The 26,114-nt window shown below is 46.5% G+C and overlaps 1 protein-coding gene across 2 annotated transcripts in view; it reads left to right on the top strand.

Moving 5' to 3' along the window:
- The window catches only part of LOC134980825 (protein-L-isoaspartate(D-aspartate) O-methyltransferase-like), a 337,346-nt gene that overhangs the window by 39,466 nt on the left and 271,766 nt on the right, over window positions 1-26,114 (top strand). The window contains exon 2 of one of the 2 annotated variants that reach the window (XM_063947800.1): window positions 25,947-26,005. The exons of the other annotated variant lie outside the window; for it this stretch is intronic. The gene's annotated coding sequence lies outside the window, so the exon portion shown is untranslated. The remainder of the gene's footprint in view (window positions 1-25,946; window positions 26,006-26,114) is intronic. 2 annotated transcript variants of the gene reach the window in all.

The following is a 26,114-nucleotide window of genomic DNA, read 5'->3' as shown; positions in this document are numbered from 1 at the left end:
GGAGGGTAATTAGTAATCCATAGGATTCTGATGGTATTAAGTTAACCCCCAAGTTTTCTTAAGGTATATGTTACGGTTTTACTTTAATTAATTCATAAACCCTATTATGGTACAGCTGCCCCCCAAACTTATGTGGACGTCCGACAGGAGCACGAGAACGTGCTTCCTGTTTGCGTTCCACATACTCGAGACGCGTGCGTTTCAGCCGCGCATATTGTTAGGGAGAACCGTCACTTTCCCAATGTGCGTGCGCATCCCGCTGGACAGAGCGTGATCCTCTCAGCCATGGAGAGTAGTATTTCCCCCACTGTGTGCGCGCGCATCCCGCTGGACTGAGCGCAATTGTCCCGGCCACAATACCCGGTGTACATGCGCAGGACAAAGCGCTGAACGTCCCAGCTACAATGTAGACAAAGCGGGCATTTGTTTATAACTTTGGAACTGACACATAACACTCAATGGGAGACAAGCAGACCCATATTATATCTTACTAAATATAGTTGTTATATCGTTCCTATAGTGTTTGAAAGTAAATAAAGTGTTCCTACAGTGTTTAATGATATGGTTCATCACAAATGATAAGTTAAACCTAATATGTTTTTTGTTACTAAATAACCCAAATACAGATTATCAAAGGAGATTGATAAACCCCCAGGGCTTTAATTGATTCAGCTGGATCTATAGTATATACTAGATATTAGGATGACAAAACTAAGAATGTATATTCTAAATATCTTACTCGATCTATAGTATATATGTTGGCATGACGAACTGAAATTTAACGAAAAGGATATAAAATAACCAAGCTATAAATATAGCAGTTTTGAATTATATATTACTCTAATCTATATTACTTTTCAAAACTACTAAGAATGAAAAAAAGAGACAATGTATTACAAATTTAGCATCTTTTTGATGGCTAGTATGCTAACTAAGTGCTTCTAAATGAGAGATACTGGTCCACTTAAAAAAAAAAAAATTGAACTCACTCATAGTTTTACATAGAAGATCCAACAGAAATTACCATGTGAAAAACCAGTACCATAGATATATATTTATAGAAAAGAAACAATGTCAATACTCTTATTGAGGCCTTTTTGGAGAGAGTGTCAAGGGTTAAAATCCAAAAAGATTCTCTCCTTGACAGCATTAATTCCCTATCTCCTCCCCTAGGGCTAAGATTAACTTGTTCAAGAATAGTAAATGTAAACTGCCTGGTCTCAGAGTTCTGATATTCCGCAAAATGTCAAGGTAAACTATGGGTTTTGATTTTGTTTTTTTAATGTTGCGTAAATGCTCTTGTACACGCAACTTCAAAGGCCTCTTGGTTTTCCCAACATATGACAATTTACAGCCACAGGTAATCCTGTAAATGACAAAATTTGAGTTGCAATTTACAGTATTTTTCAACCTATAGGTAAAGCCATTGTCTAAAGTATAGACAAACGGGATTTTCTCTAGATGTCTGCAGCAAATACATTTGTTGATACATAGAATTTGATGGCAGATAAGAACCACTTGGCCCATCTAGTCTGCCCCTTTTAAATCTAGTCTGCCCCTTTTTGCATGGATGACATCCAGTTTTGGGTTGTAAAAACGTGTCACTTTTATTGGGAACATTTAAATTGTTTTTTTGTTTCAGCTTACTCGCTGCAAAAATACTTTTAAGGTTATTGGCTTTTTTGAAAATAATTTTAGTTTTTTTTTTTTTTTGGGAGATTTGGACCCAATATCGGATCCTTAAGTAAGATGTTCCAATGACTTTCAATAGCCTTTCTTATCTTGAAAATTTTCTCTATTGAATTGAATGATGAATGGTCTACTTCCAAACTCTTTTTTGGGTTTGGGATTTGCAATCAAAAGGTCATCCCGGTTTCTAACTGCAGCTCTTGACACTGCCTCATCAATCTTGGATTCACTATAGCCCCTTGTTAGGAACCTATCTTTCAATATACCTGTTTGGGAATGAATATCCTCAATGTCACTGCAGTTCCTGCGCAAACGTAAAAATTGCGCATAAGGAACGCTGTTCAACCAAGTTGGATGATGACAGCTTTCCGACGGTATGAAGCTGTTCACGTCTACCTCTTTGAAGAATGTTGAAGTCTTAATTTTCTCTGATACAGTGCTTTCTAGTTTCAGGTCAAGGTAGTCTGTAGTTGACTCATGTATTTTATAGGTATACTTTAAATTGAAGGTGTTCTTATGGATTTCTTCCATAAAGAGTTCCACTTCTCTTAAGTCACCATTCCATATCAAGATTAGATCATCTATATAGCGTCGGTAGAACTTAATGTGTTTTGATCTAAACTTGGAATTATACACAAGACTCCTCCCATTCACCCATCAACAAGTTTGCGTACGAAGGGGCAAATTTTGTCCTCATCGCCATTCCTTGTTGTTGGAGAAAAACATCTTCAAATAAAAAGAAATTGTGTTGTAGTATAAATTCAATACTACCCAAGATAAAGGAAGTCTCCTCATAGGATTTACTTTTATCAAGATTAAGAACTTTCCGCACTGACTCCAACCCTGCACCATGTGGGATTGAAGAATATAAAGCCTGCACGTCAATGGTTAACCATTTGTCTCCCGGTGACCAAATGTATTCTTTGAGTTCCTGCAATAGACTAGTAGAATCTCTTAAATGTGATGGTTGATTTCTTACATACGGTTGAAGCTTTTAAGTCAACATAGTGGGAAAGATTAGCCGTCAGAGTCCACTCCTGAAATTATTGATCTACCAGGTGGTCTATTTCTGTCCTTGTGGACTTTGGGGAGATGGTAAAAAATTGCTACAGTCGGATGCTTAACAGAAAGGTATTCATACTTTTTATCACAAGTGATTTTCCTTGCGTTTTGCATCAGAGAGTAGAACCTGAAGTTCATCCTGAAACAATGACATGGGATTAACTGATAGTCTTTTATACGTTGTAGTGTCGTTAAGGATATTATAAGCTTCCTGTAAGTATGCAGACCTGTCCTGTAGGACCACTGCTCCGCCTTTATCGGCGCTTCTGATGATTAGATCCTCATCTTTGACTAGTTGTTTAAGGGCTTTCTTTTCAAGTGGATCTAAATTGGTTTTATATTTATTTTGGGAAACTTTGATACCTCTAAGATCTTCCTTTAATGAATTATAGAAGATATCAATAAAACTTCCCCTTGATTCAACTGGGTAAAATTTCGAGGGAGGTGCCACTAAAGGTTTAGGTTTAGACAATGCTGGAGACAGAGACCGGATTTTTTAGAAAGTGTGTCTCTGAACAGTGAGATTTATCACAAATGTATTTAAATCGACGAACAGATCAAAGTTATTAGCATACTGGTCTGGGGCAAATTTCAACCCCTTATCTAGAACTTTGATCTGTTGGTCGGATAACTCTCTCTCTCTGAGATTAATGATACTTTGTTTTAGATTATCTTGTTGATGGACCAGTGGTCTCCTTTTTTGGGGGGGATCTTTCTCCCCCCTCTTTTTCCTCTTCTATGAGGAAACCTCTTTAAACCATGTGGGGATTCTGGATTGGGAGCGAACTCTAAAAAATGCCTCCGCTGATGTCTGGATGGTGGAGACGGTGATCTAAATACCTCGTAACGGTTTTGTGTAAACTGTCGTTTGTTTGGTTGTTGGCCTCTATAGCCAGTATATCTGTTAGTTTGATGTTGCGGATAGGGTGAATAGTAGGAAGATTTCCTTCTTTGTCTATAATAAGTTGGTTGCCACCCCGCATATAATATAGAGTATATGTATGTGTTCTTATAATAATCCAATGCAATTTTATTGACCTGAAAATAATTATCTGCATTGCAAACGTGACTGTGTGCCTGTATCTGCTATGTGATTTCACTGCGATGTATTCCAGATATCACTGTATACTGTACACTAGGGGACTAGGTGCGTCTTAGTCAATATATAGTGCATCACAGTATTTACCTATTACGTGTAATCTACTGTGTACTCGGTCACATAATACCGGATTTATTTGCAGGTGTTGTGTACTGGGTACTCAGTCAGATGCTAACGGATTTATTCGCAGGTATTGTACTCTGTCTGGCTTCATCGTACTAACCCGCTCTCTGTTGCATTTGTGTTTAATGTTTAACATGTAGGGCAGTAAATCTGGGGACGCTCCTGCATCCTTCAGAGCATGCACAATGGATTGACCTGAGTGGAAGTTTTGTGTGATGGTCTGCGTACTACAGTATGTCTCGTACATCTCCCAGTCAGTCCGCAGCTCCTGTCTTCAACCTGGCTGCGTTTTCAAACCTACTGGGTACTCTAGTTGAACGCTTTATGCCCCCTATGGGCCCACCTGTAACATTTACAGTCACTGATGTCCCCATGGTTACTCCGCTTTTGGCGGGAAAATTTTACCTCACGGGTTGTAGCGTATGACTCATTCCTTGGTCAGGCAAAACCCTATTCCAGGTCACTCTTGTGTCCCTGGGTCATCTAAGTGGGCTGCTCCTTATTCAGTCATCTCTCTGATATTTTATCTGAAGAGAGGGGGATCATGCTGTCCTGTCAGTCCCTATATTAGGTGTTTCTGACAAGGATTTTTCATTGCTAAATGATACCACTGCCCTTGTGGTTACTGGGAAATAAATCCTGATAAGAAGATTCCCCTACTGTGGTTAAACAAATTGATATGTTCACACGTCAGAGGGTAAATAAAACTGTTACCACAATCTGACCATTAAGTGTACATCGGGAAAGACCCCTGGTCTAATCCAGGGAAGACATTCCCCATGTCTACAACGGCCATTAGCTCGATATCCTCCCCCTGCAGAGTTGTATAACAAGAAGGTAATTCACTGCTAGTGTACTCATGTGTCACCCATCGGGTGTCATCCACTCTGCCTCTCACCACTGTCCCCTCACTGTAGGAACCGACAGACAAGCGTGTGGAGGGATACCTGAAGTCTATTACTCCCTTACAGGTGTTGTACATAGACCACGATTGCGTCCTCTTGGGGTTGCAAAATAGATTGATGACTGGATCAAGCATTAGAGGAAGAGCTTCCCGAGGATATATCTGACCATGCCAGACATTCCCTGTCTCACAATACCACCGCCACCTTTTTCTACACCAGGATGCGTCCCCTGAGGCGGGTGTGTTGGCTGCCAAGGCGTTGAATACGTCTGTCCTGGCTCGCCATATTCTGTGGTTGAGGACATGGAAGGTGGCTCTGGACTCCAAAAGTACTTGGAAGTATTTTCCTTTACTGGGGACATCTTATTTGGGGAAGACCTAATTAAAACTTGGGTCTGAATCGGCGGCTGCTATGGCTGCCTTTCTTCCAAATGCTACTCCTTCTGCACAGAAGGCATAAGGTACCACTTTACCCTGCTTTCGGCCTTAAGGGAAAGCGAAGGTCGGGCATACCCAAGATTGTCTCGTGCTCCCAACAACCACTGGTGGTGCCGGTACCTCTGTTGCAGAGTGGCAGAGGATACTGATCAACCCTGTTTCTAGTACCAAAACATGATGGGTACTTCTGGCCTATTCTCTACCTAAAATCACTGAACAAGTTTGTGAGAGTGTCCAAGTTCCATATGGGAACATTGCGCACAATTGTACTGGCCATGGAACCCGGAGGCTATATGGTATCCCTAGATATACAAGAGGCTTACCTGCATATGCCTATTGCCATATCGCATCAGCAATACAGTATCTGTGGTTTGCTATTGGCAACCTTCACTATCAATTCCAGACTCTGCCGTTTGGACTGGCCACGGTCCCTCGGATCTTCACCAAGGTTATGGCCAGGATGACTGCTCATCTCCGTCGCCAGGGAGTCCTGATCCTGCCGTATCTGGATCATTTGCTGGTTCTGGCAAACTCCCACGATGTCCTCAGTCATCTACAACTGACTGTAAACTTCCTTCAAGCCCACAGGTGGCTAATCAACTGGAAGACGTCCTCGCTGGTCCCTGCTCGGAGCATGGGGGCACTACCGGACACACACACAGTCAATGGCTGTTTCTGTCTCCAGAGAAGGTGCTGAAACTTCAAGCCAGGATCAGATACTTCCTTTCTCGCCTGAGTGTCGATACACTCGACGATGCAAGTACTAGGCTTCATGGTGTCGGCGTTCGACATGGTAGAGTACGCTCCATTCCCTTCCAGCCCTCTACAGAGGTTAATCCTTTCCAAGTGGGATGGCCTGCCTCATCGGATCAGGTCTCACATGATCTCCTTGACTCCGGAGGTTCGTTTGTCGCTGACCTGGTGGCTACAGGACCAGCAGTTGAGCATGAGCCATCCCTTCTGGATCCCCAACTGGGTTCTACTGACTACGGCTGCCAGGCTGAAGGGTTGGGGTGCGGTGTTGGAGCAACACTCTTTCCAGGGTCTGTGGACCATGGAGGAATCGCTCCTCCCGATAAACATTCTGGAATTGCGGGCAGTGTTCAATGCTTTTGTCTCTCGCCCTGCCTCTGATACGGAGTACGGTCCGACAACACCACCACGGTGGCATACATAAACCATCAAGGCAGCACTCGAAACCGCATGGCAATGATGGAAGTGTCAAAAATCCTTCGTTGGGCGAAAAGCCTGCTGCCGGCAATATCGGCAGTGTTCAGTCTGTGAGTCCTCAACTGGGAAGCGTATTTCCTCAGTCGTCAGGACGTGCACGCCGGAGAGTGGAGTCTTCATCAGGAAGTCTTTCAACTCCTAGTGAACAAGTGGGGCCTACCAGATGTAGACCTGATGGCGTCTCGACACAATCACAAAGTTCCGGCCTTCGGATCAAGAACCAGGGATCCTCAAGCAGCGTTCATGGACTCTTTGGCAATTCCATGGAACTTTTGGCTGCCCTACGTGTTCCCTCCAGTGTCACTCCTTCCCAGGGTACTATGGAAGTTCAAACAAGTAGGAGGAATACTTCTTGTAGTCGCTCCAGCATGGCCCAGATGGCATTGGTTCTCAGACCTGCGGAGTCTATTGATAGAGCATCCTCTTCTACTTCAACGCCCAGACTTCCTAGTTCAGGGCCCTTATATCTATCCAGACCTGGCCAGACTGGCTTTGATGGCGTGGCTCTTGACGTTTTACTCCTGAGGGCCAAAGGATTCTCCGAGGCGGTCATCCAAACTATGCTGAAGGCCCACAAACCGGTATCTGCGCGGATTTATTACAGGGTCTGAAATTCTTACTTCACCTGGTGTGCTGCTAAGAATTACGAGACTTACGAATTCAGTACTTCCAGACTTCTGACTTCTCTGCAACCAGGCCTGGACTTAGGACTTCGTCTGGCCTCTCTCAAGGTTCATATATTGTCTGGTTATGGTTTCAGAAAAAAATTGTCTATTCCTGATGTTCATACTTTCACTCAGGGTGTTTTATGGATTCAGCCTCCCTATGTCCCTCCCGTGGCTCCATGGGATCTGTCTTCTGTTCTGAATGCCCTGCAAGAGTCTCCATTTGAGCCTCTTGAGACAGTGGACCTTCAATGGCTCACTGTCAAGGTCCTGTTCCTACTGGCTATTGCCTCTGATAGGAGGGTGTGGGCCCTAGGTGCTTTGTCCTGTCGTCCACCCTTTCTGATATTTCACAGTGACAAGGCAGTTCTTAGAACTCACCATGGTTATTTGCCTAGAGATTGTGGTTCCGGCCTTCATCTCTTGTTTGTCCTACAAAGAGCGGTCTTTTTATGTGGTACGGGCTCTCTGTATATACGTGGAGAGGACTGCCTCTATCAAGAGGTCAAATTGACTTTTTGGTTTTCACAAACCTATCTGGCCTGTGAGAGCAAATCTTGGCCACATGGATTAGAATGGTGATTGTACAAGCTTATGCACAGGCTGGACCTCCAGCTCCTGCTGTTATTAAAGTCCATTCTACTCTGTCTGTTGAACCCAACTTGGGCGGCCCGCCGTGGCTCGTACACAGAACATTTGTGCAAGGCGGCTACGTTTTGATACTTCCGCCTCCCAGAATGCTTCTTTTGGACACCGGGTTCTCATACCTGCTAAGGCGCATCTCCTCCCTTAAGGAACTGCTTTGGGACATCCCCAATGTATTCCCTGTGGAACACAGTGTACCCCGCTGCAGAAAAGGAGATTTATGGTAGACTTACCTTTTTGTTATATCTTTTTCTGCAAGGTATACTGGGTTCCACAGGGCAACCACCCTGACACACCTACCTTCTATGGGTTTGTATGGCATAAGTCGCTGGTCCCTTCTGTTGTGAGAATGTGGTTCTATGTGACTAACATCTGCCTTCTCTTTTTTTTTTTTTTTTTTACCTGCTCCTGCATTGGACTGGTTAACGAAACTGAGCTCAGTGTTAGGAGGCGGGGTTATAGAGGAGGCCCCAATGCATCTAGGGACAGCTAAAGCTTTAACATGTTGGTGCCTGGATCAAAATCCATCTCTACAACCTGTGTATTCACTGTGGAACCCAGTGTACCTCGCAGAAAGAGATTTAATAATGGTAAGTCTACCTTAAATCTCCTTATCCCTAGAGGAAGCAGCAGAGCCTTTGTTTAAAATCCAAGTCACCTGTGTTTAAACCTCCCAAAACAGTTAGGACTGAATTTCCTGGGTCAGAACAGCTGACGGAAATTATGCAAGAAGCTTGGGTTACACCCATTAAGGAGTTTAGAATTCCAAAGAAATGGACTTCCCATTATCTTCTTCTGGCTGAGGACTGTTTAAATAGGGAGGTGGCTCCCAAAGTAGATACGCATGTCATTCGATTGGTGCAAAAATCTACATTACTACTGCCTTCAACATCATTAAATGATGTCACGGATAGGAAAATAGATGGTTTTCTTAAAACCATTTTCTCCTTGTCTGGGGCAATTATAAGACCAGCCATGGCTTCAGCCTAGATGGCAAAAGCAGTGGCAGCCTCGGCTGATGCATAGGAGTATGATCTTTCATTGGCATCTAGAGAGCAAAAATCCCATATTGCACATATTAAACAGGTGGCTCTTATTCTGGAAGAAGCCTTGGCTATGGGTACAAGTGCCTTTCAGGCATCCGCCTCAGCACTCGTAACTTGCAGAGCAGTTTGGCTACATACTGTACATGGAAAGCTGACCCAGAATTCAAGAAGGTTCCGGAGTCTTTGCCTTTTACTGGAGATATTCTTTTTGGTAAAGAATTAAGCAGTATTTTGGAGTCAGAAGCAGTCTCCAAGAAAGTGGAGTTTCCTTCCACACACAAATCCAAACCTAGATTTCCAGCTTTTCGGTCCTTTCGGACTCGAGGAAAAGCAAAATGAAAGGGTTATGGCAAACGGTCTCAATCTGACAAGTCTCGTAAGACTAAAAAGCATTGGACTACCAATGCTTTTTAGTCCTACCAGACTTGTCCGGTTTCCAAGTCAGAAGATAAGCCATCAGCCTGATGGTGCGGGCCTCCACCTGGGGGACCCCAGGGTGGGAGGCCGACTTCTTCAGTTTGCACAGATCTGGCAGCAGTCTACAACAGATGCCTGGGTGCAAGAAGCGGTATCTTATGGCTATGCATTTGCTTTCACGAAACACCATATTCAAAGGTCTTTTTGTACCAGCCTGTCTTCAGTGGAAACGAAGGCCAGGGATTTGCAAGAGGCAGTTCAGAAATTGCTTCAGTCAGGAGTGATAATTCCAGTTTTTTTCTCACGAGGACAAGGTTTTTATTCCAACCTGTTTCTAGCCCAGAAACCAAATGGGTCGTTCCACCCCATACTCAATCTCAAAGCGCTGAATAAGTACATTTGGGTGCCTCGGTTTCATATGGAGACATTACGTTCCATTATTTTGGCCATGGAGGATTTTATGGTATACCTGGATATCCAGGATGTTTACCTACATATTCCTATATCCCTGTCCCATCAGCGCTATCTCAGGTTTGCTCTCATCCAGCAACCTCTTCAGTTTCAGGCCATACCATTTGAACTGGCCACAGCTCCCAGAGTATTCACCAAAATTATGGTGGTAATGGCAGCTTATCTCCGTCAGCAGGCGATAAGGATTTTTCCATACCTTGACGCCTTATTAATCCTGGCACAATCTCAGCAATTGCTTCAGTTTCATCTGCAACAGACATTAGCTTGTTTGCAGAGACACGGTTGGCTTATAAATTGGGCAAAGTCATTCCTGGTTGCATCACAATGGATAACTCTCATTTGGGGGCTGTGTTGGATTCGGGTCTTTAGAGAGTAATTTTACCAAAATACAGAACATCCAAAATTCAGTCAATGATTCAGGAGCTGCTACACGGTCAATGGGTATCCTTTCATGAAGCAATGCGTGTGATGGGATTGATAGTGTCGACGTTCGACATGGTGGAGTATGCTCCGTTCCACTCGAGGCATCTGCAACGTCTGATCCTTTTCCAGATGGAATGGTTCTCATCAGACAATAAAAACGCAGACTATGGTCCTTCCTCTGGAAGTAAGGTCATTAGCCTGGTGGCTACAGACATCTCATCTGGACAAAGGGAGACCCTTTTTTTAAATTGGGCAAAATCGTCTCTGGTTCCGTCACAGCGGATGACTCACTTTGGGGCTGTACTGGATTCAAGTCTTCAGAGAGTAATGTTACCTCTGAACAAGATATCCAAGGTTCAGTCAGGGATTCAGGACTATCTACACAGTCAAAAGGTATCCATTCACTCAGCAATGTGTGTGATGGGTTTGATGGTGTCAACATTCGACATGGTGAGAATGTTGACACCATCCCATTCGAGGCCTCTGCAGCGTCTGATTGTTGCCAAATGGAATGGGTTGCATCAGACGATAAAAACAGACTATGGTTCTTACAATAGAAGTAAGAAGGTCATTAGCCTGGTGGCTACAGACGTCCCATCTCGACAAGGGGAGACCCTTTTGGATATCAGATTGGGAATTTCTGACAACGGATGCCAGTCTTCAGGGCTGGGGAGCAGTGTCAGGAAGAAGTTGCTTCCAAGTACAGTGGACCAAAGAAGAAAGTTGCCTGCCAATAAATATATTGGAACTTTGGGCCATTTATAGGACACTTATTCAGGCAAAGGACATTCTTCAGGGGAAACTAGCTCAAATTCGCTCAGACAATGCAACAGCAGTAGCGTACTTCAATCATCAAGGAGGAACTTGCAGCCAAAAAGCAATGAAGGAGTTAAGCTGCACATTTAAGGTGGGCAGAACTTCATCATCCAGCCTTGTCCGCAGTGATTATTCTGTGAGTCCAAAACATGGAAGCAGATTCGTCTATCCTATGTGTTTCCACTGATCGCCCTGTTGCCCAGTGAAAGGTAAAGGTAAAGGAAAGAGCACCGTGATACTAATAGCTCTGGCTTGGCCCAGAAGACATTTTGTACACAAATCTGCAGAGTCTGTCGATGGATGCTCCATTTCTACTCCCTCAACATCCAGATCTACTGTCACAGGGTCCTTGCTATTACTAGCACCTGGATTTGACTGTCTTTGACAGTGTGGCTCTTGAGACTTCCATTCTGAAAGCAAGAGTATTCTCAACAGGTAATTCAAACATTGCTCAGAGCAAGGAAACCATCCTCCGCTCGCATTTATCACAGAATATGGCAAGCCTATATACAGTGGTGCAGTGACTGAAAATTTGACCCTAGGTCTTTCAGAGTTTCCAGAGTCCTAGCATTCCTTCAGGCATGAATGGACAAAGGGCTACGGGTGTCAGCATTGACTGTATGTATGGTTCTAAAAGAAAATTCTAACCTACAGGATGTTCGCACTTTCTTCCAGGGAATGCTGCACATCCAACCTCCCTTTTGTTCTTCCTGCAGTGCCTTGAGATTTAAATTTAGTCCTAAAAGCGCTTAAAGTTACTCCTTTTGAACCCCTAAAGCAAGTGGATCTTAAATGGTTGACCGCTAAAGCTCTCTTTCTACCGGCTATTGCTTCAGCTAGAAGAGCTTCAGATTTAGGGGCATTATTATGTCGCCCTCCTTTTCTGATTTTTCATCCAGATAGAGCGTTTCTTAGAACCAAATCTGGTTATCTTCCTAAATTCTACCTTAACAAAGAAATTGTTGTCCCGGCCTTCCAAGGGCCGGACCTTTCTGTGGGAGATGCATCATTGGACGTAGTCCATGCCTTAAGGATCGTACCAGTGCCATCAGAAAGACAGACGCTCTTTGTTTTCTTCGGTTTTCACAAGAGGATGGCCTGCTGACAAGCAGACACTGGCGACGTGGCTTCGGATGACTGTTTCAGAAGCATATTCTCAAGCTGATACCCTATTCCGGCTAATGTCTCTGCTCACTCTACTTGTAAGGTAGGTCCGTCATGGGCAGCACAACATGGTGCTTCAGCTGAACAGGTATGTAAGGCAGCCAAATGGTCTTCCATTAACATTCGTTAGACATTATGCCTTTGATACCTTTTGACTCTCGGGATGCTGAATTCGGGCAAAGGATTCTCCTGTTCAATCAGGTGCGTCACCACCACTAAACTTGCTTTGGGACATCCCAATGTTTATCATGTGGATAACCTGTGGACCATGGCGAAGAAATAAGTTACAGAAGATTTACCGTTGTTAACTCCTATTTCTTCTAAGTCCACAGGTTCCACATGGATCCTGTCCTGGCGCACCTGATTTGAGGATCCTTTCACCTACTACACTCTCTTCCTTCTTGTACGAAAGGCTGTGCATGTGTGCTTCTCGCCTGATTAGGGCTCACAATGATGCTCCTGCCTTGAGCTTTGGAAAACAACTGAATTGCCTGAGCCAGGAGGCGGGGATGTAGAGGACTGGCCCGTTGCATTCTGGAAAGCCAAAAGCTTTGATCGTTGGTGCAAATCCGTTGTCGCTACCTCATATCCCAAGGTGGATACTGTGGATTTAGGAGAAATAGTTATCAACGGTAAGTCTACCATAACTATTATTTCTCATACGTCCTAGAGGATGCTGGGGTCCACTTCAGTACCATGGAGTATAGACGGTTCCGCAGGAGCCATGGGCACTTTAAGACTTTCTTTTTCTAGAGTGTGAACTGGCTTCTCCCTCTATGCCCCTCCTCCAGACCTCAGTTCAGAAAATGTGCCCATGCAGACTGGTCGCACTCTAGTGGAGCTCTACTGAGTTTCACTAATAGACTTTGTTAGGTTTTTTATTTTCAGGGAGACTGCTGGCAACAGTCTCCCTGCTTCGCGGGACTTAGGGAGAAGAAGTAGGAACCAACTTCCTAAAGAGTTTCATGGCTCTGCTTTTTGCTGACAGGACACCATTAGCTCCTGAAGGGTACTGAACACTAGCTGCGGCTACGCTCTCACTCCCACAGCATGCCGTCACCCCCCTAACAGAGCCAGAAGTCAGAAGATTGGTGAGTTTTATCACCGGAGATCTGCAGAGGGATCTCCGGTCATCGTGACGGCTTAAGGTACTGCGCAGAGAGCGGGAACGCTGCGCGAACATGCTATCTACAACACAGTGCACAGCAGGGTGCGTGGGGAGGGGGGTCGCCCTGGGCAGCATGAAACCTACTCTTACTGGCAAAAGGTAGCATACTTTGTGTTTACACTGTCCTACACCCCCGCCAGTATAAATATCTATTCTAAAAGCTGAGGAAAAATGCGCCATTACAGGGGGCGGGGCGCCTTCCTCAGGCAGCCAGCACACTGCTCAGCGCCATTTTCTCCCAGCAGCTGCAGGGCAAGAAACGCTGATCCTCCTCTCCACTTCTGAATCAAGTATCAGGGTGCATAAAAGGGGGGGGGGGGGGGGGGGGAAGTAATATTATAACCTATTCTTAATATAAAGTGCTTGAAGATCTGTGTACAAAGTACGCGACACAGGGATTTTTTCTGTTGGCGCTGAGTTGTGAGCTGGCAATTCCTTCTGTGTCCTTCTGACAGACTTTACTGTGGGTCTGTCCCCATTAAGCCCCGGAGTGTCTGTGGTGTGATTGTGCACGTGTATGACATGTCTGAGGCAGGGAGCTCTTCCCCTGAGGGAGCCATTTTAGGGACACAGAGTTGTAATGTGGTGGTGCTGCCGGCACACCACGAGCCTGAATGGGTGAAAGAATTACTGATATGATTCACAATATCACGTAAGAGATTGGATAAGTCTGAGTCTCATGCAGAAAACTGGAGAAAATCTGTTAAAGATGTGATTTTTAATAGTTCTGCCTTTTCATCCACAGGGGACCCCTCTGGGTCACATAAAAGGTAATTTGCACAAATAGTACAAACTGATACCGACACGGACTCTGATTCCTGTGTCGACACTAGTGATTCCAGGGGAATAGATCAAAAGTTAGCGAAAAACATTCAATACATGATTGTTGCTATAAAGGAGGTGTTAGAAGTTACGGAGGCCCCTCCTTTACCTCAGGAGAAGGCTTACTTTTGTAAAGAAAAGAAAATTAATGTAACTTTTCCTCCATCTCATGAGCTGAACAGTGTCTTTGAGGGAGTCTGGACAAATCCTGAAAAGAAATTTCAGGTTCCCAAAAGAATTCGGGTAGCTTACCCTTTCCCTGCAAAGGACAGAAAAAGGTGGGAGTCACCGCCCATTTTAGACAGTGCCCTGTCGCGGTTAACAAAAAGGTGATTCTCCCTGCGCCTGGGACGGCTTCACTAAAGGAGCCGGCAGACCGCAAGTTAGAGTCTACGTTGAAATCTATTTATGTGGCCAATGGAACACTACTCAGGCCTACCATTGCCTGTGAGTGGTGCTATTGAAAAGTGGTCAGAAAACTTGTCATCAGACATCGACACAATAGATAAACGATATACTCCTAATGTTAGGTCATATCAAAGACGCTGCTGCGTACATGCTTGAAGCCATGAAAGATATTGGTCTTTTGGGATCAAGAGATGCTACCATGGCAATCTCAGCAAGGAGGGCGTTGTGGATTTGCCAATGGAATGCTGATGCAGATTCCAAAAGGAATATGGAGGCCCTCCCGTATAAAGGTGAGGCCTTGTTTGGAGATGGGCTGGATGCTTTAGTTTCTGCGGCTACCGCAGGTAAGTCAACATTCTTGCCTAATGCTCCTGCGCCGGCGAAAAAGACACATCACTCTCAGATGCAGTTCTTTCGGCCCAATAAATACAAAGAGGGTAAAGGTTCCCCTTTCTTTGCGGGTAAAGGAAGGGGAAAAGGAAAAAAGTCCAGTGTCTCCAGGATCACAGGAGCAGAAATCAGCCTCTGCTTCTGCCAAATCTTCAGCATAACGCGGGGGTCCGCTCAGGTGGGGGCACATCTGAAACTCTTCAGTCTATTCTGGGTTCAATCTGGCCTGGACCCGTGGGTCTTACAAATAGTGTCCCATGGGTACAAACTGGAGTTTCAACACATTCCCCCCATGCAGATTTTTCAAATCGACCTTACCAGCTTCTATCCCAGACAGGGAAGTGGTAGCAGTAGCAGCAATACAAAAATTGTGTCAGGACCAAGTCATTGTCCTGGTTCCCTTGTTACAACAAGGAGAAGGGTTTTATTCAAGCCTATTCGTAGTTCCGAAGGCGGACGGCTCGATCAGACAGATTCTAAACCTGAAAAACTCTGAATCTCTACCTGCAACGGTTCAAGTTCAAGATGGAATCTCTGAGGGCAGTGATTTCCAGTGTGGAGGAAGGGGACTTCATGGTGTCAGTGGACATAAAAGATGCCTACTTACATGTTCTCATTTATCCTCCACATCAAGCTTATCTGAGATTCGCAATACAGGATTGTCATTGCCAATTTCAGACGTTGCCGTTCGGACTCTCCACGGCACCGAGGGTGTTCACCAAGGTGATGGCGGAGATGATGGTCCTCCTTCGACAGCAAGGAGTCAATATAATTCCTTACCTTGATGATCTCCTCATAAAAGCGAGGTCCAGGGAAAGGTTGGTGCAGAACATTGCACTCTCCCTGACAGTACTTCAACAACACGGTTGGATCATAAATTTTCCAAAATCACAGTTGGAACCAACGACAAGATTGTCTTTTCTGGGGATGATACTGGACACAGAACTACAGAAGGCATTTCTTCCAGTAGAGCAGGCTCTGTAAATCCAGAGAATGGTCAAACAAATTCTGAAACCAACAAGAGTGTCGATTCATCAATGCATTCGGTTGTTGGGAAAGATGGTAGCGGCCTATGAGGCCATACAGTTTGGCCGATTCCATGCCAGAGTATTCCAGTGGGACCTGTTGGACATGCATCGGAGGATAATCCTGTCATCCAAAGCCAGAATTTCGATCCTGTGGTGGCTACACAGTTCTCACCTCCTAGAAGGACGCAGGTTCGGGATTCAAGACTGGGTCCTAGTAACCACAGATGCAAGTTTCCGAGGCTGGGGAGCAGTCACACAGGGGGAAAGCTTCCAAGGAAGATGGTCAAGTCAAGAAACTTGTCTTCACATAATCATTCTGGAGTTGAGAGCCATTTACAACGGCCTTCTACAAGCGATGCATCTTCTTTGTCAGCGTCCGGGGTCTTACCGGCACGCTGGGGCTGCGGGGCGGGCTTCACAGGCGGCTGGGCAGTGGCAGAAGTGGGCTGTTGCGCCGGGTCCGAGGGCAGCAGTAGCGGCGGTTAGGGGGTCCGCTCGTGGCGGCGGGACGCCGCTGCAGCGGGTCTCTCTTGCTGAGCTGTTGCTAGGAGACCAGGGGCAGTGAGCTGTGTGGCTATGTAAAAAGTCTACGGTACTGGGCGCCGCCATGTTGGAGACCAATGTTGAGGCATAGTTCTTGCTTCCTGTTCCTTCCAGCCAATCCAGGGAAACTTCTTCCTATAAAAGGGTGCTGGTTTAGGACAGGGACGCCAGTGCTTCAAGTTACAACCCTGTTGTAGGTGCTTTAGCCCTGTGCTCCCAGGGTTCTTGCCGTATTCTGGTTACTCCTGACCCTGCTTGGCCGGTTCTCAGTTGCTGCTGCAGCCCTGCCGTTCCTAACCTGCTGCTGCCTGTGGAAGCGCTTCTGGGAAAACCCGGTCCAGTAAGACCCTTTGGGCACGGTCGACCCCCGTGTTTCCTGCCTCGTCCTTCAAGCCACTAGCCGCAGATCTTTGTCTCCAGCCACGTCTTTGAACCATCGCCCACAGTCCGCAGCTCATTATCTCCAGCCTCGTCTTTCAAACCACAGTCCACAGTTCTTTGTCTCCAGCCACGTCTTCAACCACCATTCACAGTTCCGCAGTTCAATATTTACAACCTCGTCTTTCAAGCCACAACCCGCAGTTCTTTGTCTACAACTACATCTTTTTTAAGTCATCGTTCACCAGCCGCAGTTCTCCCTGTCCACAAGAACTACAATCCACTGACTTAGCCCCACCTACGTTCTTCAATGCGCCTTGTCCCATGAGAAGGAACTATATCTAACCCCCTCGTCTTGTTCATCCACAGACCACTGCCTCCTTGGGCAAGTTTCTGCTGCCGTATCCTCAAACCTTGCTAGACGTGACATTCTTCAAGATCAACCCGTACAGATCCAGTCGGACAATGTAACGGCAGTTGCGTACATAAACTGTCAGGGCTGAACGAAAAGCAGAGCGGCGATGGCAGAGGTGACAAAGATCCTCCTCTGGGCAGAAAGACATGCAAGAGCTCTGTCGGCAATTTTCATTCCGGGAGTGGACAACTGGGAAGCAGACTTCCTCAGCAAACACGATCTCCATCCAGGAGAATGGGGCCTCCACCAAGAAGTCTTCGCAGAGGTTACAGGTCTTTGGGGAGTTCCTCAAGTAGACATGATGGCATCTCGTCTCAACAAGAAGCTTCAGAGATATTGTTCCAGGTCGAGAGACCCTCAAGCAATAGCAGTGGATGCACTAGTGACCCAGTGGGTGTTTCGGTCAGTGTAGGTCTTCCCTCCATTTCCACTCATACCGAAAGTTCTCAAGATTATAAGAAGAACTGGGGTTCGAGCGATCCTCATTGTCCCAGACTGTCCAAGGAGGGCTTGGTATCCAGATCTTCAGGAGTTGCTCATAGAAGATCCTCTGCCTCTTCCTCTTCACAAGGACCTGCTACAGCAGGGGCCGTGCATGTATCAAGACTTACCGCGGCTACGTTTGACGGCATGGCTGTTGAGTGCCGGATCCTAACCCGAAAGGGTATTCCCAAAGAAGTAATTCCCACTCTTATTCAGGCCAGGAAAGGAGTAACGTCTAAACATTACCACCGTATTTGGAGAAAATATGTGTCTTGGTGTGAAACCAAGAAAGCTCCAATGGAAGAGTTTCAGTTAGGACGTTTTCTCCATTTTCCTCAGGCGGGTGTGGATGCGGGCCTACAATTGGCTTCAATCAAGGTCCAGATTTCGGCCTTGTCGGTTTTCTTTCAGAAACAATTGGCCTCCCTTCCAGAAGTTGACTTTCATGAAAGGGGTTCTGCACATCCAACCTCCATTTGTGCCTCCTGTGGCACCATGGGATCTTAACGTGGTGTTGCAGTTCCTTCAATCGGATTGGTTTGAACCTCTTCAGGAGAGAGAGTTAAAGTTTCTCACTTGGGAAGTGGTCATGCTGTTGGCCTTGTCTGAGTTAGGGGCCTTGTCTCACAAGAGCCCTTACTTGATCTTTCATGAAGATAGGGCTGAGTTAAGAACTCGTCAGCAATTTCTTCCAAAGGTGGTTTCTTCTTCTTTTTCATATAAACAAACCTATTGTGGTGCCAGTTGCTACTGACACCTTTGCTACTTCAGTCTCTGGATGTGGTCAGACCTTTGAGAATTTGTCGCAAGAACAGCTCGGATACGGAAAACTGAGTCTCTGTTTGTCCTGTATGCTCCCAATAAGATTGGGTGTCCTGCTTCTAAGCAGACCATTGCGCACTGGATCAGAGGTACGATTCATCACGCTCATTCCACGGCAGGATTGCCGATACCGAATTCGGTGCATGCCCATTCTACTAGAAAGGTGGGCTCATCCTGGGCGGCTGCCCGGGGGGGTCTAGGCATTACAACTTTGCCGAGCAGCTACCTGGTCAGGGACAAACACGTTTGCTAAGTTTTACAAGTTTGACACCTTGGCCGCTGAGGACCTCAAGTTTGGTCAATCGGTGCTGCAGGGTCATCCGCACTCTCCCGCCCGTACTGAAGCTTTGGTAGTACCCCATGGTACTGAAGTGGACCCCAGCATCCTTTAGGACGTATGAGAAAACAAGATTTTAATACCTACCGGTAAATCCTTTTCTTCTAGTCCGTAGAGGATGCTGGGCATCCAGCCCAGTGCGTACTTCACCTGCAGTTGTTAGTTTGTTAAAAATGTTTTCAGCACGTTTGCTGTAATGTTCATGCTCGTTGGCATGTGTTTTGTTGATTGCCATGTTGTGCGGCATGGTTGAAGTGTGAGCTGGTATGAATCTCACCATTGACTTAAAAGTAAATCCTTTTCTCGAAATGTCCTGTCTCCCTGGGCACAGTTCCTATACTGAGGTCTGGAGGAGGGGCATAGAGGGAGGAGCCAGTTCACACTCTAGAAAAGTCTTAAAGTGCCCATGGCTCCTACGGAACAGTCTATATCCCATGGTACTGAAGTGGACCCCAGCATCCTCTACGGACTAGGAGAAAAGGATTTACCGGTAGGTATAAAAATCCTGTGGTGTTTTTTTTTTTTTTTTTTTTTTAAATAATTTTGAGAAGTTCCCGGCCTTTGCCATCTATCATAACTGAGTAAAGATGATCATATACTTTTAAGATTATCTGTTCACCCATCCACATAGTTGGCTGGTTGGAACAAAATCTAGTAATTCATGGGAGGACATTGAAATAACTAATTTGTCTGAAAATGATAGATTTTCTCCATTTTCCATTGTTGGGAGAAAATGGTGATTTGTTCCCAAACATTACCAGATTTTCGTTCTAACTAGCTAATCAGTTGGATAGTTGGACAGATAATCTTAAGGTGTATTGCCAGCTTTAGATTTGATCTAGTCTAGTAGTGCATCTATGGGTGGGTGAACTAAGGCTAACTGCTTTAAGCATTTTTCATAAAAGATTGAGAGAGAAAGGTATATTAAAATCTCCCATAGCAACATTGATTAATTTATTTTTGTTCCAGTAGTAGGGCCCATTCAGCTACAACTATTTCTACTTCGTGTACACAAAAGACAAGAACCACCATGGTGAAGCTCTCCTGTCCTGTTACTAGGGCCACAACCTATTTTGCGTTCACACAAATCAGAACCCAAGCATCTTACTGATGGTGCTATCCTGTGCATGTACTGTATCAGGAAGCAATGATCTCTAGATTTACCAGTAACTAGTTTTCCTTACATCCACCAGGACAGCCCTTTTCTCTGACGTCCTAGTGGATGCTGGGAACTCCGTAAGGACCATGGGGAATAGACTGGCTCCGCAGGAGACTGGGCACTCTAAAAGAAAGATTAGGTACTATCTGGTGTGCACTGGCTCCTCCCTCTATGCCCCTCCTCCAGACCTCAGTTAGAATCTGTGCCCGGCCAGAGCTGGGTGCTCCTAGTGGGCTCTCCTGAGCTTGCTAGAAAAAGTATTTGTTAGGTTTTTTATTTTCAGTGAGATCTGCTGGCAACAGACTCACTGCTACGTGGGACTGAGGGGAGAGAAGCAAACCTACCTGCGTGCAGTTAGCTTGTGCTTCTTAGGCTACTGGACACCATTAGCTCCAGAGGATTCGAACACAGGGCCTGACCTCGATCGTCCGTTCCCGGAGCCGCGCCGCCGTCCCCCTTGCAGAGCCAGAAGACAGAAGAAGAACGATGAAATCGGCGGCAGAAGACTCCTGTCTTCATTGAGGTAGCGCACAGCACTGCAGCTGTGCGCCATTGCTCCCACAGCACACCACACACTCCGGTCACTGTAGGGTGCAGGGCGCTGGGGGGCGCCCTGGGCAGCAATTATACTACCTTTTGGCTAAAAATACACATAATACAGTCGGTTAACTGTATATGTGTAAAAACCCCCGCCATTAAGTTAAAGAAAACGCGGGACAGAAGCCCGCCGCTCAGGGGGCGGGCCCTTCTTCCTCAGCACACCAGCGCCATTTTCCCTTCACAGCTCCGCTGGAAGCACGCTCCCCAGGTTCTCCCCTGCAGTATCCAGGTACAAGACGGGTTAAAAAGAGAGGGGGGGCACATCAATTTAGGCGCAAATCGATACAGACAAGCAGCTATTGGGAAAATCACTTATTAGCAGTGTAAATCCCTGTGTTATATAGCGCTGTGGTGTGTGCTGGCATACTCTCTCTCTGTCTCCCCAAAGGACTTTGTGGGGTCCTGTCCTCAGTCTGAGCATTCCCTGTGTGTGTGCGGTGTGTCGGTACGGCTGTGTCGACATGTTTGATGAGGAGGGTTACGTGGAGGCGGAGCAGGGGCAGATAAATGTGGTGTCGCCCCCGACGGGGCCGACACCTGATTGGATGGATATGTGGAAGGTCTTAACCGACAGTGTCAACTCCTTACATAAAAGGTTCGATGACGCAGCAGCCTTGGGACAGCCGGGGTCTCAGCCCGCGCCTGCCCAGGCGACTCAGAAGCCGTCAGGGGCTCAAAAACGCCCGCTAGCTCTGATGGTAGACACAGATGTCGACACGGAGTCTGACTCCAATGTAGATGAGGATGAGACAAATATACAGTCTACAAAAGCCATCCGATGCATGATTACTGCAATGAAAGATGTATTGCACATTTCTGACATTAACTCGGTTACCACCAAGAGGGGTATTATGTTTGGGGAGAAAAAGCAGCCAGTGACTTTTCCCCCATCTGATGAATTAAATGATTTGTGTGAAGAAGCGTGGAGTTCCCCTGATAAGAAACTAGTGATTTCTAAGAGGTTATTGATGGCGTACCCTTTCCCGCCAACGGATAGGTTACGTTGGGAAACATCCCCTAGGGTGGACAAGGCGCTAACACGCTTATCAAAAAGGGTGGCACTGCTGTCTCAGGATACGGCCGCCCTAAAGGATCCTGCGGATAGAAAGCAGGAAGCTATCCTGAAGTCTGTGTATACACACTCTGGTACTCTACTGAGACCTGCTATTGCTTCAGCCTGGATGTGTAGTGCTGCAGCAGCATGGACTGATACCCTGTCAGACAACATTGATTCCCTCGACAGGGATACTGTTTTGCTAACCATTGAACATATAAAAGACGTCGTCTTATATATGCGGGATGCACAGAGGGACATTTGCCTGCTGGCATCTAGAATTAATGCAATGTCCATTTCTGCCAGGAGAGTATTATGGACTCGGCAGTGGACAGGTGATGCTGATTCTAAAAAACACATGGAGGTTTTGCCTTATAAGGGTGAGGAATTGTTTGGGGACGGTCTCTCGGACCTCGTATCCACAGCATCTGCTGGAAAGTCGACTTTTTTACCTCAGGTTCCCTCACAGCCTAAGAAAGAACCGTATTATCAAATGCAGTCCTTTCGGCCTCAGAAAGGCAAGCGGGTCAGAGGAGCATCCTTTCTGGCCAGAGGCAAGGGTAGAGGAAAGAAGCTGCACCAGGCAGCCAGTTCCCAGGAATAAAAATCCTCCCCTGCTTCCACTAAGTCCACCGCATGACGTTGGGGCTCCACAGGCGGAGCCAGGTACGGTGGGGGCGCGTCTCCGAAACTTCAGCAACCAGTGGGTTCGCTCACAAGTGGATCTCTGGGCTGTACAAATTGTATTTCAGGGATACAAGCTGGAGTTAGAGGCGACTCCCCCTCGCCGTTACCTCAAATCAGCCTTGCCAGCTGCTCCCAGGGAAAGGTAGGTAGTACTGGCGGCAATTCACAAGCTGTACCTCCAGCAGGTGATAATCAAGGTCCCCCTCCTTCAACAGGGCAGGGGTTACTATTCCACAATGTTTGTGGTACCGAAACCGGACGGTTCGGTGAGACCCATCCTGAATTTAAAATCCTTGAACACTTATATAAAGAAGTTCAAGTTCAAAATGGAATCGCTCAGGGCGGTTATTGCAAGCCTGGAAGAGGGGGATTTTATGGTGTCGCTGGACATCAAGGATGCTTACTTGCATGTCCCCATTTACCCACCTCACCAGGAATACCTCAGGTTTGTGGTACAGGACTGTCATTACCAATTCCAGACGTTGCCGTTTGGTCTCTCCACGGCACCGAGAATATTTACCAAGGTAATGGCCGAAATGATGATACTCCTTCGGAAGAAGGGAGTTATAATTATCCCGTACTTGGACGATCTCCTCATAAAGGCGAGGTCCAGAGAGCAGTTGTTGGTCAGCGTAGCACTCTCTCAGGAAGTGTTGCAACAGCACGGCTGGATTCTGAATATCCCAAAGTCGCAGCTGATTCCTGCGACGCGTCTGCTTTTCCTGGGCATGATTCTGGACACAGAACAGCAGAAGGTGTTTCTCCCGGTGGAGAAAGCCCAGGAATCGTCATCTCTGGTCAGGGACCTCCTGAAACCAAAACAGGTGTCGGTGCATCACTGCACGCGGGTCCTGGGAAAGATGGTGGCTTCTTACGAAGCAATTCTCTTCGGCAGGGTCCATGCAAGGATCTTTCAGTGGGATCTGTTGGACAAATGGTCCGGATCGCATCTTCAGATGCATCGGTTGATCACCCTGTCCCCAAGGGCCAGGGTGTCTCTGCTGTGGTGGCTGCAGAGTGCTCATCTTCTCGAGGGCCGCAGGTTCGGCATACAGGACTGGGTCCTGGTGACCACGGATGCAAGCCTCCGAGGATGGGGGGCAGTCACTCGGTGAAGAAACTTCCAAGGCCAGTGGTCAAGTCTGGAGACTTCACTACACATAACTATACTGGAACTAAGGGCCATTTACAACGCCCTGAGGCAAGCAGAGCCCCTGCTTCAGAAAAAACTTGTACTGATTCAGTCAGACAACATCACGGCGGTCGCCCATGTAAACCGCCAGGGCGGCACAAGAAGCAGGATGGCAATGGCAGAAGCCACAAGGATTCTAAGATGGGCGGAGAATTACGTGCTAGCACTGTCAGCAGTGTTCATTCCGGGAGTGGACAACTGGGAAGCAGACTTCCTCAGCAGACACGACCTCCACCCGGGAGAGTGGGGACTTCATCAAGAAGTCTTCACACAGATTGTAAATCGCTGGGAACTGCCACATGTGGACATGCTGGCGTCCCGCCTCAACAAAAAGCTAAAAAAATATTGCGCCTGGTGAAGGGACCCTCAGGCGATAGCTGTGGACGCACTAGTGACACCGTGGGTGTACCAGTCAGTTTATGTGTTCCCTCCTCTTCCTCTCATACCCAAGGTACTGAGGATAGTAAGAAAGAGAGGAGTAAGAACTGTACTCATCGTTCCGGATTGGCCAAGAAGAACTTGGTACCCAGAACTACAAGAAATGATCTCAGAGGACCCATGGCCTCTGCCTCTCAGACAGGACCTGTTACAACAGGGGCCCTGTCTGTTCCAAGACTTACCGCGGCTGCGTTTGACGGCATGGCGGTTGAACGCCGGATCCTAGCGGAAAAGGGCATTCCGGATGAAGTTATTCCTACGCTGATAAAGGCTAGGAAAGATGTGACGGCAAAACATTATCACCGTATATGGCGAAAATATGTTGCTTGGTGTGAGTCCAGGAAGGCCCCTACAGAGGAATTCCAGCTGGGTCGATTCCTGCACTTCCTACAGTCAGGAGTGTCTATGGGCTTAAAATTAGGATCTATAAAAGTCCAGATTTCGGCCCTATCTATTTTCTTTCAAAAAGAACTGGCTTCACTGCCTGAGGTTCACACGTTTGTTAAGGGAGTGCTGCATATTCAGCCCCCTTTTGTGCCTCCAGTGGCACCTTGGGATCTTAACGTTGTGTTGGATTTCCTGAAATCACACTGGTTTGAGCCACTTAAGACCGTGGAGCTAAAGTATCTCACGTGGAAGGTGGTCATGCTGTTGGCCTTAGCTTCGGCTAGGCGTGTGTCAGAATTGGCGGCTTTGTCATGTAAAAGCCCATATCTGATCTTCCATATGGACAGGGCGGAATTGAGGACTCGTCCCCAATTTCTCCCAAAGGTGGTATCAGCGTTTCATTTGAAGCAACCTATTGTGGTGCCTGCGGCTTCTCGGGACTTGGAGGATTCCAAGTTGCTGGACGTAGTCCGGGCTTTGAAAATTTATGTTTCCAGGACGGCTAGAGTCAGGAAAACTGACTCGCTATTTATTCTGCATGCACCCAACAAGCTGGGTGCTCCTGCTTCAAAGCAAACTATTGCTCGCTGGATCTGTTGCACGATTCAGCAGGCACATTCTGCGGCTGGACTGCCGCATCCTAAATCAGTGAAAGCCCATTCCACAAGGAAGGTGGGCTCTTCTTGGGCGGCTGCCCGAGGGGTCTCTGCTTTACAGCTTTGCCGAGCTGCTACTTGGTCGGGTTCAAACACGTTTGCTAAATTCTACAAGTTTGATACCCTGGCTGAGGAGGACCTTGAGTTTGCTCATTCGGTGCTGCAGAGTCATCCGCGCACTCCCGCCCGTTTGGGAGCTTTGGTATAATCCCCATGGTCCTTACGGAGTTCCCAGCATTCTATTTCTAGTAGTCCGTAGTGGATGCTGGGCGCCCTTCCCAAGTGCGGACTCTCTGCAATACATGTATATAGTTATTGCTTCACTAAAGGGTTATTGTTATGTGCCATCCGTAAAAGGAGGCTCAGTTGTTGTTCATACTGTTAACTGGGTATGGTTATCACAAGTTGTACAGTGTGATTGGTGTGGCTGGTATGAGTCTTACCCTGGATTCCAAATCCTTTCCTTGTTGTGTCGGCTCTTCCGGGCACAGTTTCCCTAACTGAGGTCTGGAGGAGGGGCATAGAGGGAGGAGCCCGTGCACACCAGATAGTACCTAATCTTTCTTTCTTTTAGAGTGCCCAGTCTCCTGCGGAGCCCGTCTATTCCCCATGGTCCTTACGGAGTTCCCAGCATCCACTACGGACTACGAGAAATAGAATTACCGGTGAGTAAATTCTTATTTTTTTTCTCCTCCCAAAACACATGTGATTGTTATAATAATTTGACTGAGTAGGGGTAATTGGAAGTTTTTTTTTTTTTTTTTAACTTGTCTGGTTCCTCTTATAGGTGCTTGAGGCCTAAATTCCTATTGAAGTTGCTGTTCTGCTGAATTCATATAGAAACAGGTACTGGTAAATCTAACATCTGTGTTTTGCTTCATGTTGACCATAATGTCTCTTGAAATAGACCTTACTATATTGAATATACCAAGTGAATATGAAACATTTTCACTGA

Source organism: Pseudophryne corroboree, chromosome 12 (genome assembly GCF_028390025.1).
Source record: "Pseudophryne corroboree isolate aPseCor3 chromosome 12, aPseCor3.hap2, whole genome shotgun sequence".
Lineage (NCBI taxonomy): Eukaryota > Metazoa > Chordata > Amphibia > Anura > Myobatrachidae > Pseudophryne > Pseudophryne corroboree.
The sequence above is the reverse complement of the archived record's forward strand: the minus strand, read 5'-3'. Positions and strand labels throughout refer to the sequence as shown.